Source organism: Vicugna pacos, chromosome 14 (genome assembly GCF_048564905.1).
Source record: "Vicugna pacos chromosome 14, VicPac4, whole genome shotgun sequence".
NCBI lineage: Eukaryota > Metazoa > Chordata > Mammalia > Artiodactyla > Camelidae > Vicugna > Vicugna pacos.
The window spans coordinates 5,802,803-5,814,835 of NC_133000.1; the positions used below are offsets into that span (position 1 = coordinate 5,802,803).

At 46.9% G+C, this 12,033-nt stretch overlaps 1 protein-coding gene across 2 annotated transcripts in view; it reads right to left on the bottom strand.

The window, feature by feature from the left end:
• KATNAL1 (katanin catalytic subunit A1 like 1) overlaps positions 1-12,033 on the bottom strand; it is a 119,632-nt gene that overhangs the window by 16,378 nt on the left and 91,221 nt on the right. The window contains exon 17 of one of the 2 annotated variants that reach the window (XR_012079871.1): positions 510-1,185. The exons of the other annotated variant lie outside the window; for it this stretch is intronic. The gene's annotated coding sequence lies outside the window, so the exon portion shown is untranslated. Of the gene's footprint in view, positions 1-509; positions 1,186-12,033 lie in introns of those variants that run through there. 2 annotated transcript variants of the gene reach the window in all.

Sequence of the window (12,033 nt, forward strand, 5' to 3'; positions counted from 1 at the left end):
TGCATCAGCCCCCATCGCCCACCTGGTCTCCCAGTGCCCTCTCTGTTGTGCGTTCTCCTCGCAACAACCAAATGAGCCTTGAAAGCGCAGAGCAGCCCGCGTCTCTGCCGGGTCTGACGTCTTCTGTCAGTGGAGCTCGGCTGCCTTCCCCGCAGACACCATCCTAAATGCTTTACATCCGTGTTAACTCACATCATCCCCACAGCAACCCTACAACATACGGAGGACCATCCGTTCTGTCCCCTGGGCTCAGTGATGACACACTGTCCGGTTCCTAGCACTTCCTTTATGGGACCCGGCCCAGCACCAGGGAGATGCGCCAGCCCAGCCGTCAGGAAACCCGGTCTGTGGCTCTGTCATTACCTCCCTGCCCTCAGACATGTCGGTTACCCTCCCTGGGCAGGAAACTTTCCATCTTTCAAGTAAGAAGCTTAGATTAGAAAGGCCGTCTTTCAACATTTTTAAAAAACAGTTGGACACTTTTTTTAATGTAAAAAAATGAACAAATATTTAAAAACTTTTCATCTTTATGGAACATCAATATCAAGAACGGTAAAATATGATTACTGAAAGAGGGGTGGACCAGCCCACCTCTTCACTGTCCCCCAACCTCCCTCACCCCTTGTCTCCAAAGAACTTCCAGGGCCCCAAGGGGCCGAATTTGAAAATCCCTGACTGAGGGCTCACTAGGAACATCCCACAGGTTCCCCCGGACTCCCTGGAGGCGCGTCTGTAAGGCCTGCACAGCGAGAAGCCTGGGACAGGGCAGGACCCCACAGCTGCCAGGAGACGGCCCTGGTCTAAGCGCGTCCTCCCAGGAGGCCCCGGGATTCCTTCCACGTTGGGGCAACCGTCACCGGGCGTCAGTGACTGTCTACGAGCTGATGCTCTGCCCCTGCTGTCCCAAACAAAGGTGTGATGAGGTGCCCCTGCGGATCCGTGTGGTCGCGCCGCTCAAATCCAGGAGCCAACGGCCAGCCAGCAGCACCTGACAAGTGAGTGTTCGCTTTGGCAAGCCCTAAGCCAGGCACTGACGCCCCATCATCGACCGGGTATCCGCTTGAGCCCATCACCCCACAAACATCCACGAATAAGAACACGTCAGGGGAACAGCGCCACTTTGTGGTTCGGAGCCCAGGCTGTGCAGTCAGATTTCGGTCCAGTCCCCCCAGCTCATTTTCTCACCTGTAAAATGGGAAAAATAGTATCGACATCCTAGGGTTGGTGTCTGGAGTAAACGAGAGAGCCTACGGACAGCTCTCGCCGCTCTCCGCTACCCTTTCCATTAACATCACCGGCCTGTGTCCAAGCAGCCACCCTCCGAGGCGGGTGTCATGTGCGAGGAGAACGCAGAGCTGCAGGAGACCCTGGGACAGCACTCCAGCCGCCTCTTAACCCGGATCTTCTACCTGTCTGCCTGCCTGTTTTGAATGTCAGACACACTGGATACAAAATTACAGAGGTAATCTGAGGGAAGCCCAGATTGTTGGTCCATCCCAAGAGAGGAGCTACGTCTCTGCATCAAGGGAGGACGCAGGTGTGTGTGTATATATATACATACACACACATATATTTATATCACATCAGTGTGATGGGCCGCATTATATCTCCCCAAAATTCACATAGTGAAGCCCTAACTCCCAGTAGCTCAGAATATGACTGTCTTTGGAGGTGGGACCTTTCAAGAGGTTAATTGAGGTGATGAGGTCACTAGTTTGAGCCCTAATCCAATATGGTGCCCTTCTAAGAAGCCAAGGAGACCGGCCTCAGAAGAAACCAACCTTGCTGACACCTTGGTCTCGGACTTCCAGCCTCCAGAGCTGTGAGAAATAAAGGCCTGCTGCTCAAGCCCCCCCAGCCCCCGGGGGTTTGTTAAGGCGGCCTGAGCTGCCACATGCAACCAGCAGTTTCCCTGCTCAGCGACCCCCACCCCCTCTTTAGGAATCATTCATGTTTGCTCTTTTGACAATGTTTCTGTCAATAAATTGGAGAGAAACTCATCCCTTAGAATGAATAAGATAAAGTGACGATGAGATTTTATTAGGGACCTACAACTTCTGCCCTGGGGAAGAAGTCACAGCAGCTCACGTACATCCTTTTGCTGGAAGAGACACTGGCTGTCCTTGCAAGGGCTGGGCTGCCATGTGTCTGCCCCCATCACTAAGGGGTCAGCGCCAGCTCTGGGGGCTCGGACTCCTTGGCTCATTGAAGAATGCCACTCCTGGCAGAGGACTGGAGCCGTGCAGTCATGACCCGGTAGTGCTTGGCATCGCGTTTAGCCGGGAAAAATGGAACGTGAAACCCGTAGCTGGTCTCTGCCTTTGGGTGTCCTACAAGTCCCATCTCATTGGAGTAAAGTGAACCCAAGTACTATCTGGTACAGGAAGGTGGGGTCCACGTCTGTGAGATCCTAGAACACACCTGACTGGGACCAGGTGGACGGATGCTTCCTCAGCTGAGGAAAGAACAAAACAACGGCTCCCAATTTAGACAGATGTGTAAAAAACTACAAATAAAGTCCTCTGCTTCGCCAAGAAACAGCTTGTCAATCTAGGATTAATAAGCGATGGTGCAGCTGGCCTCTGCCCACCACCCCCGTCAGCACACGGAGGTCATACGTTCTCCGGAATTCAAAGGGTGCAGGCAGAGGATGAGCTTTGGAGTCAGGCCTGAGTTCAGATCCTGGCTCTTCGGCTAATAACAGTATAACTCAGTCTCTCTGATCGTCACCTTCCTTGTCTGCAAAACAGGGATAATGATGCCTTTCTCATGGGTGCCAAGAGTAAATGAAGTAACAGTGTTAAGGAGTGAGTACTCAGCGTGTAGGCGCCCTGCTGGTTTTCAGTGTCAGTGCTGGCGCCTCCCGCTGCCCACACTGTCCATCACTGAACCCACCCTGGGGCCTGCACACACCAAGACACTCACCCGGCACTGTGGACGAGTTGAAAAGTTGATCAGGTTTGTTAAGGCTGAATGAGGCTCAGAAGAGCGGAAAGACTGGTTTTCCTTGACTTAGAAAGACCAGAGGGCAGGTTTTGTACAAGATGTCAGAATGTCTAAGGCCCCTTCCCGTGATGAGGGGCGCAGATTTGAGGAGGTGTCTGGAGAGATCCTGAAAACACCAAAGCCAAATTGACAGCTAGGCCCTAGAAGCTGTGTCTGCTGGCAAATAAAACTAAAGGAAAAGTCTTTGGTCCATGAGCTAAGTTCACTAAGAACATATTCAACAGCACACCCAGTCTCATCCCTAATTAGCCTGGGCGGGAGGGCCAGCACGCGGAGAGATCCTATTCTTTGAAAGCCGAATTCACACCCCCTGCGCTCTAATTAAGCAGCAGAGCCTGCTCTTCTGCGCGTCGGTGGTCTTTACATCATAGCCCAAGGTGAGGGCTGCTGAGCGTCTCATCTCCCATAATTAGTCCCACTGTCATTGGGACTAAAATCAGACAAAACCCAGCGTGTCTAGATCTGACCCACAAGAGACGACTGCTTGCGTGACATGATCTGGGAAAGCCCCGCAGGCCGGCCTGCCCTCAGATCTCTCTCCCACTCTCGGTCAGGCGCGGTCCCCACGAGCCCCACCTCCGAACGGACGTAGGTCTCCAGAGGGGCAGCTGGCCCGTGGTCATGAATCCCCGCCTCAGCGCTGCCAGCCCACCTGCACTAGGAGAGAGTTCCCCAGGGCAAGAGAACAAAGACGCTGCTTGGCAGAGGCAGGGCAGTCAAGGAAAGATGCTAGAAAGCGGGGCGTTGCCTGGGATCAGCAGGTAGGATGCTAGATGAAGCCCCAGTCGCCCCGAGTCAGACGGCCCTGGGTTCAAATCCAGCTCCTCCACTCACCCACTAGCTCTGTGATGTTGAGAAAATTACTTACCTTCTCTAAGTAACTACCTTGGGAAAGCAGGCATTTTCTACTTCGTGGTGGTGGAGGATTAAAGGCGCTCCCGCGGGGAGACTAACACAGTGCCTGACACATAACCGGTGATACCGATTCCTTCCCCCCAACTCTGTGGGCAGGATGTGGCACCTTCCTCTTTCTCTCGGTCTTTTGACCTCTACCTCCAGGGTAACTTCTGCCAGATCTCCCCCGTCTTCCTTTGCGCTTCACCCAGTGACAGCTCAGGCAACCCTGAGGATCAGGTCACCTGCAGCATCTCTGGGCTGAAGCTGAGGCTGGCCACCACCTTGCCAGTAGCCCTGAGCCCTGCACTGGGAACGAAGCCATAAGTGATGACTTTTATATTTTTTTACTCCCCAGGGACTATCTAGAATGGCCACTCAGAAGGCTATTCATTATTTTTATTGAAGTTTTGTCGCTTTGACAATGTTGTGTTAATTTCTAGTGTGCAGCATAGTGATTCAGTTATACATATATATACATATATATTCCTTTTCATATTCTTTTTTATTATAGGCTATTATAAGTATTGAACATAGTTCCCTGTGCTGTACAGGAGGACCTTGCTGTAAGGCTATTCATTTGTTAATTGTGTTAGAATCACACCCACTTTTATACTTAATTGCAAGACTTGAGTTTTTAACCTTTAACTCCCTAGTGAGTTGTTCATTTTCTCTGTCACCATGTGATGATGTGGAAAGGCATAATGTCAACAATCTAGGAAGCCCCCGCTGTTCCCAAGCACCACACCAGGCGCCAGGAAAACCGACTTTAGACTAATCTGACCCTCTTGGCATCAGCCTAGGTGAGGAAGTGGGGATTATGTATAAGAAGAATGCAAAGTGTATCAAAGAGAAAATGTTTGGGTGTCAAACGAAAAGGGCAGGTGGTGAGCCTGATAGGAGACTGACGTGTGCCCTCAGGACTTAGAACTGGAGGAAATCTGACTGCTGAGGAAACTGTAAATCTACACAGGACCGATCGGGAGGTAGGGAAAGTCTCCTTAAAGAGAGAGGGTGGTAGGGAGCCTTGATGGTAATCTGTCGGAAGGTACTCAAATCCGAGGAATGAATGTCACCCTGAAGAGACAAAGGCAGCGGCCCCCCCCAAAGCAGGGGCCTCCCTCCTAGTGGGGACCAAAGTGATCCGCTGGGAAATGGGGCAAGAAATAAAACTTCTGGTTGTATCTTGTTTATCCTTTAAAATTTCTATATACAGGTATGCTTTGTAATGTGCAAAATATTTGTCCAGTAAAATATTATTTGTAAATAATTAAACAGAGATTTATTGGGTGTTCCTGCCCAGACTGTGTGTTTTCTGCGGAGCACATGATAGAACTAATCTGCAGACCGCTGTAAAATCAGCATTATGGCTGCATTGTCCCCCCCCCCCAATCCCTATGTTGAAATCCTAACCTCCAGGACCTCAGAAAGTGACTGCATTTGGCAAGGGGGGTCTCTAAAGTGGTGATTAACTTAAATGAGGTTATCAGGGTGGGCCATAATCCAATATGACCAGGGTCCTTATAAGAAGAGGAAATTTAGACACAAAGAGGCAGAGGGGAGACTATGTGAAGACACAGGGAGAAGACGGCCGTCTGCGAGCCAAAGAGGGAGGCCTCAGAGGAAACCAGCGCCTCTGACACCTTCACCCCAGACTTCCCGCCTCCAGGACAGAGAGAAAACACATTTCTGCTGTTAAGTCCCCCAGTCTGTGGCCCTTTGTGAAGGCAGCCCCCGCGGACCAACACAGCAGCCTTGATGCTGACCCCTGCTGGAAGATGGAAACCTCTCCCATCCGAATCAAATCCTTCCCTCTTTGCAGAGAGTCTCCAACTCCCGGCCTCACTCTTTCCGGTCTGCCTCGTGGTGGAGACCTTTGTAAGCAGCAAAGACTGTATCAGGAAATACCTCTCCCACCGGGTCCCAAACCACCGCCTGCCCAGCCCTCTGCTTCCCCTCTCCTCTCGGACGCCTGGCTCGGGAGACCCCTGTTCCAGCCCCTGCCAGGACTGAGGCCACCGCTGGGTCAGTGACATCAATTTCACTAAGTAGCTGACAACTAAAAACAGTGTCAAAATCCACCCCTGGTTATTCAGTCTGTTCTCAGCATTTTCCTGATGACTTAAAACATTTTTTTTATCAACTTCCCCTGTCTTAGAATAAGTATCCACTACTAACTTGGGGAAAAAAAAAAACAGAAACCCAAGATTTAATTAAAATTATTAGTCGCCGGCGTGAATGTCTTTTCCTTCACCTGAGCCCTCTTGGCTGGAGCCCATTTGTCATGCCACTGTAGCCCAAATTTTATAATTACTTGGCTGTTGCAGAGTCAAAAACTTTCAACTGGTGGATAATGTCTGCTCTAAACCAGAGTTACAGGTTTGAAATATAAACCATTTCAAAGATGTTCTAAGCCCAGCCGTCCTACATACGCCTGTTTCTCTTACTGTAATTGGTCACATGCATCTGTGCGGGATTTTTCTAGTAATTGACACACCATGTATTAGAATATTTGGCAGAAATGAAGCATGAGCTATTTTGATTCAAATTGTGATTCCTATGCAAAATGCACAGTGTGCAAAATGAGAAATTCTTCCTGGCAGCTGGTGTTGATCGCATGAGGGGCAGCGGACACTTTTGGGAAGAACACTCATTGGCTTTAAGCGAGAGGTTTAAATTCTTTGGCCTCAGTTGTCTCGTCAATAAATTGGGATTAAAACCGCTTCCTCATCCAGGTGCTGTAAGCATTGTGTTTGGTACCGAGTGAAGCTCAGGGATAGTAAAGAAATAACTTTTGAAAAAAATGTGAAGTTGCATGCCATCCAGGCGTAAACAGCTCTTTCATTCATCTCCTGTGACAAAGTGAGACGCTGAGATATAATGAAAGGATACAGTAGCAGCTGGTTGTTTACTGAGATGGGGAAAGTGGCGTTTTTCTTCCCCCGTCCCAGAACTAAGGGTTGGTCACAGGAAAGAATGGGGACAATTTCAACAGATAATGACCGAATGTCTGAATAAAATTTGCAGAAACAATTGATTTCCTTCCCAGGGACTGGAAGTGGCGTGGGCAGTTGAGCAATAAAGGAGCTGCAGTCATTTGCTGCTCCATTTCTACAACAGCAACAAAAACACGATGGCGGAGAACCACGCCAAGTGACAATCTTCGTTTCATTCCTCGGGGATAGAAAACACATCGTTTATTAAGTCTTTAAAAGCTGTAACCACAGATTGCAGCAACAAGACGCTACAGAGAAAAGATCGGTTGGGTTGAGCCAACTGTATGTGGCAACCACATGAAAAGACGATTCCAGCCTGGAAGAGCAGCGGGGTGGCCCCTGGGAAGAGCGCGAACAAAGAGCTTTCATTTACACTGGAAATGTTAACGTGGAGTGTGTTTTCCCCGGCAGCCCAGACGCCGAGCTCCCTAGAAAAGGAAGATTAATGCAAGTGGGAAATATAAACTCTCTCCAACAAGCCGTGCCCATTTTCTGCCTGGGGAGAGCTCTGAGTGACGGGCGGCCACTGACCCTGGGTTAGGAGGCCGTGAGTGAGTTCTGGCCTGGCGCCTTCCCCTCCTTCCCAAAGCTTCCCTACTTGACTTTTGCAGTGAAGTCTCATGTGTCCAGCATCCCTGGGCAAGGGCTAGTCCCCCTGAATCCTTTTTACCAAACAACAGAGCTTTTCCCATTTAAGTCCCCAAAGTTTATTTGTGTCAAGTTTAACAATATCTTTGTAGAAATCTTTGCAAAACGAATGTTGGCATATACCGAGCTTCAGTGAGACGGCATCTGAGTGAGCACAGAGCACAGGCTGGCACACGGCGAGCGCCAGGCAGTGTCTCGTGCTTCGTGCTCTATTAGTGTATTTCTCTTATAATTCAGGGTCATCAGTGTGACTATTACTGATAGAGGGAGGCTCTGTAGAGGTGGACAGGAGTGAGATGAAGCTGGAGAGGTACAAAGGGCTGTCTTTTCGAGTGTGTGTGTCTGTGATTTCTCTCCCCTCTCCCTTTCACCATTAGGCTATTAATGGTCATTTCTTGGGCCTCTTCACTACATGACTTTGCTCACCCAGGCTCGATGCCTTCCCTGGACAACAGACATGTTCATAACACTGTCCACTAGGAAGCTCCACAAGGGCATTGCACAGGGAACTCCACTAGGTACTCCCAGACACCTGTTCTAATTCCCCAACCTCTGCCCCCATCTTCCCCTTCTCAGCAAGAGAGACTCCATCCTGACTGCTGCTAAAGCCCCAAGACTTGGAGGCATTCTTGACAACATCCTTTCCTAGCTCCCCAGCTCCAGGCAACCAGCAAATCCTGGAAGCTCTACCTTGGAAATAGGCACGAAGGCTGATCCCCTCCCCCTCCTCCACTGCTACCACCTCAGTGCAAGCCCCGGCCTCCTCTCTCCTGGGTTACTGCAAAGCTTCCTACCTGGCCTCCTGTTGGCCTGGTCTCCCTGTTCTCAGCACATAAGCCAGAGTAACCCTTTCAATAATGTCACTCCTCAAAGTCAAAGTCCTTTCAATGGCCTGTGAGGCCCACGCATCTGGACCCTCAGGACCCCTCTGACTTTGTCTCCTTACATCTCCCTCCTCATTCACAGTCCTGGACCCCTCGCTGTTTCTCATACAAGTCAGACACTTTCCTGCCCCAGGGCCTTTGAACTTGCTGTTTCTTCTGTCTAGAATGCTATTCACCTAGATACGCACATGATTTTTCTCCCAGCTTCAGGTCCTCACTCAAACATTACTTTCTAACAAGGTGCTTTCCCTCTTCTCCTTCCTCTGCTTTATTGGAACGCTTATCACTACTCAACATAAAATAGAGTTTGCTTCTGTAACTTGTTTATTGTCTCCACCAACTAGGATGTAAGCTCCATTAAAAGAGGGATTTTTTTCCTATCATGTTCACTCCTACATCCCTAACCCCTAAAACAGTACCTGGCACATAACTGGTCATCAGTAAATATTTGTTGAATGAAGTTTTGTTTTGTTTTGCTTTTCTTACTGTAGTCATTAAGTCATTTTTGTTTTGCTGAGTCCTTGTTTTTTGTTTTTTTTTGTACTATAGTCATTTTTACTGAGTCATTTGTTTTTTACTGCAGTCACTGCTTCTAGACATAGAGGGTAGTGATTATGAGCAGAGATTTTAAAGTGAGGCTAATGGAGATTCAAATCCTACTCTAACCCCATGTCAGCTGCGTAGCCTTGGGCAAGGTATTGGGCCTCTCTAAATGTGGTTTTATCACCTGTGAATTCGGTGTGATGATGTAAAAAAGGTACGTGAAGTACTGAGCATGAAACCTCGCAAACTAACTGCTCAGCACCGATGAGCAGCTATGAGTATCACCCACCGGCCACCATCTGAACACAGGTGTCCATCATCTGTTGCCTGTTGACCACAAAGCACCCAACTCGCCTCCCTGACTCCAGCATTTTCCCAAAACGCAACATCTCCTACACACGAGGGCCAGAGTGTTCCTCCAAACCATAAGTCTGATTGATACTAAGGACATCCAAAAATTCTCTCTTCCAAAAAAAACCAAAATGGCAATAAATTGTCAAAACCAACTTTGCCAAAACTCACAGTTAACCAAAGGCTTGCAGTTAATCTGGGAAGCTTTTATTCAATATAAATGGCTAAATCTTGGCAAGAACGGTGACATTTGTGATATATTAGCTTGCCTTATTCCAATCTCCCCACCATTAGCTCTATGGCTGCCTTGAAAACCAATCACAGTGAAACCAGCAGCCTGACAGCCATCAGACAGACCGAAAGGGGGTCAGAGCCCCTCCGCAGCTTCATCCTCAGGTGACCGTCATCATCTGACCTCTCCAGTAGTTCCCTGGGAGACTCCACTTGCAAAGTCATCTTTATTTCACCTGACTTGGAGTTCACGCCATGCAGAGAGCCTTTTCCCAAGGGATGTTTGTTGAAAAAAAAAAAATTTAAAGGCAACTGTTTAACTTTGTGTCTGGGTGCTTTGCGGCTGCCTCAGGCAGTGAATAACAGTTGGGATAATTAGCCATAACGCTTAAAAGGAAAAGCTGAGGGATAGATTTCCATAGGAGCTTTGAAAAGCTTCAACATATTGCTGGGAATCTAGACGGCCTTGTGCACAGTCAGGGCCATGTGTACACGCAGACAAGACCAAACGAGGCCCCAGGAGCGCCCCCTCTGGCTGATCTGGATGCTTGCACAACCCGGAAGTGAAAGCTAAGGCAGAGCTGTCAGCTTCCTGGTGAGTTTTGAAGATGAGCCCACGATGCACACAGAGCCGTGGGCAAAGACCAGGGGATTTCTTGGTTACAGAGATTTAACTGACCACTGAGCTAAGTGCACAGAGTTTATTTAATATCTAAACCTGAAAAAGATTATAGACTTCACAGAATTAGTTCAGAAAAGTTATTAAACAAAATGAGAACAACAGCAAACACTGGAGACAGGGCAGAATCTGATTTCCAGAGTTACTACATTATATAATTTAAAATGTCCACCTTTCACCAAAAAATTATGAGACATGCAAAGAAAAAAGAAAGTATGGGCCATACACAGGCAGAAAAAACAATTAAAAGAGATGTTCCCTGAGGAAACTCAGACATTGGACCTACTAGATAAAGATTTTAAGTCAGTTATTTTAAATACATTCAAAGATATAAAGGAAACTATGTCTAAAGAACTAGAGGAAAGAATGATAAAATGTAGAGAATATCAATAAAGAGATGAAATTGTGAAAAAAAAGAACCAAATAGCAGTTCTGCAGTTAAAAAGTCTAACAATTAAAATGAAATATTCACTAGAGGGGCTCAACATTGGATTTGAGCAGGTGGAAGAAACTTGAAGATGCCAATTGAAACATCATCAATTGCGATTACCCAAATTGAGGGACAGAAAGAAAAAAAGGAAGGAGAAAAAGTAACAAAGCCTCAGAGACCTATGGGGCACCATCAAAATTCCAATATGCGTTTAATGGGCATCTCAGAGTGAGAGGAGAAAAAAGGGCAAAAGGAACATTTGAAGAAATGATGACAAAAAAATTTTCCAAGTTTGATGGAAAACATTAATCTACACTTTCAAAAAGATCAATTCAAGAAGGTCTGGCTAGGATAAACTCAAAGAGATCCACACCTAGCTGTTTCACAATCAAACTGTCTAACATCAAAGAAAAAGAGAGAATCTTTCAAGTATGAAAACTGACTCATCACATGGTAGGTGTCCTCAATAAGATTAGCAGCTGATTTCTCAACAAAAAACCATGGAGGAATGGTACATAATTAAACTTAAAAGCTTTTGCACAGCAAAACAAACCATCAACCAAATGAAAAGACGACCTGCCAAATGGGAGAAAATATTTACAAATGATATGACTGATAAGGGGTTAATACAAAAAAAAAAAAAACCCACAAACAACCCAATTTAAAAATGAGCAGAAGACCTGAATAGACATTTTTCAACAGAAGACATACAGATGGCCAACAGGCACATGGAAAGATGTTCAATATTGTTAATCATCAGAGAAATGCCCATTAAAACCACAATGAGATATCACCTCACATCTGTCAGAATGGCTGTCATTAAAAAGAACACAAATAACAAATGTTGAGGATGTGGAGAAAAGGGAACTCTCATATATAGTTGGTAGGAATGCAAACTGGTGGAAAACAGTATGGAGGTTTCTCAAAAAACTAAAAATAGAACTACGCTGTCACTGAGCAATTCCACTCCTGCGTATATATCCAAAAAGAAAAAGAAAACATTAATTTGAAAATATACATGTACCCCAATGCTCATAGCAGTATTATTCACAATTGCCAAGATATGGAAGCAATCTATGTGTCCATCAACAGATGAACGGATAAAGAAGATGTGCTGAATATATATACAGTGGAACACTACTCAGCCATAAAAAAGAATGAAATTTTGCCATTTGCAACAACATGAATGGACTTGGAGAGTATTACAAGTGAAATAAGTCAGACAGAGAAAGACAAATACTACATGATATCACATATATGTAGAATCTAAAAAATAACACAAACTAGTGAATATAGCAAAAAAAAAAAAAAAACCAGACTCATAGATATGCAGAACCAGCTAGGGGTTACCAGCAGGGAGGGGAGGGGTGG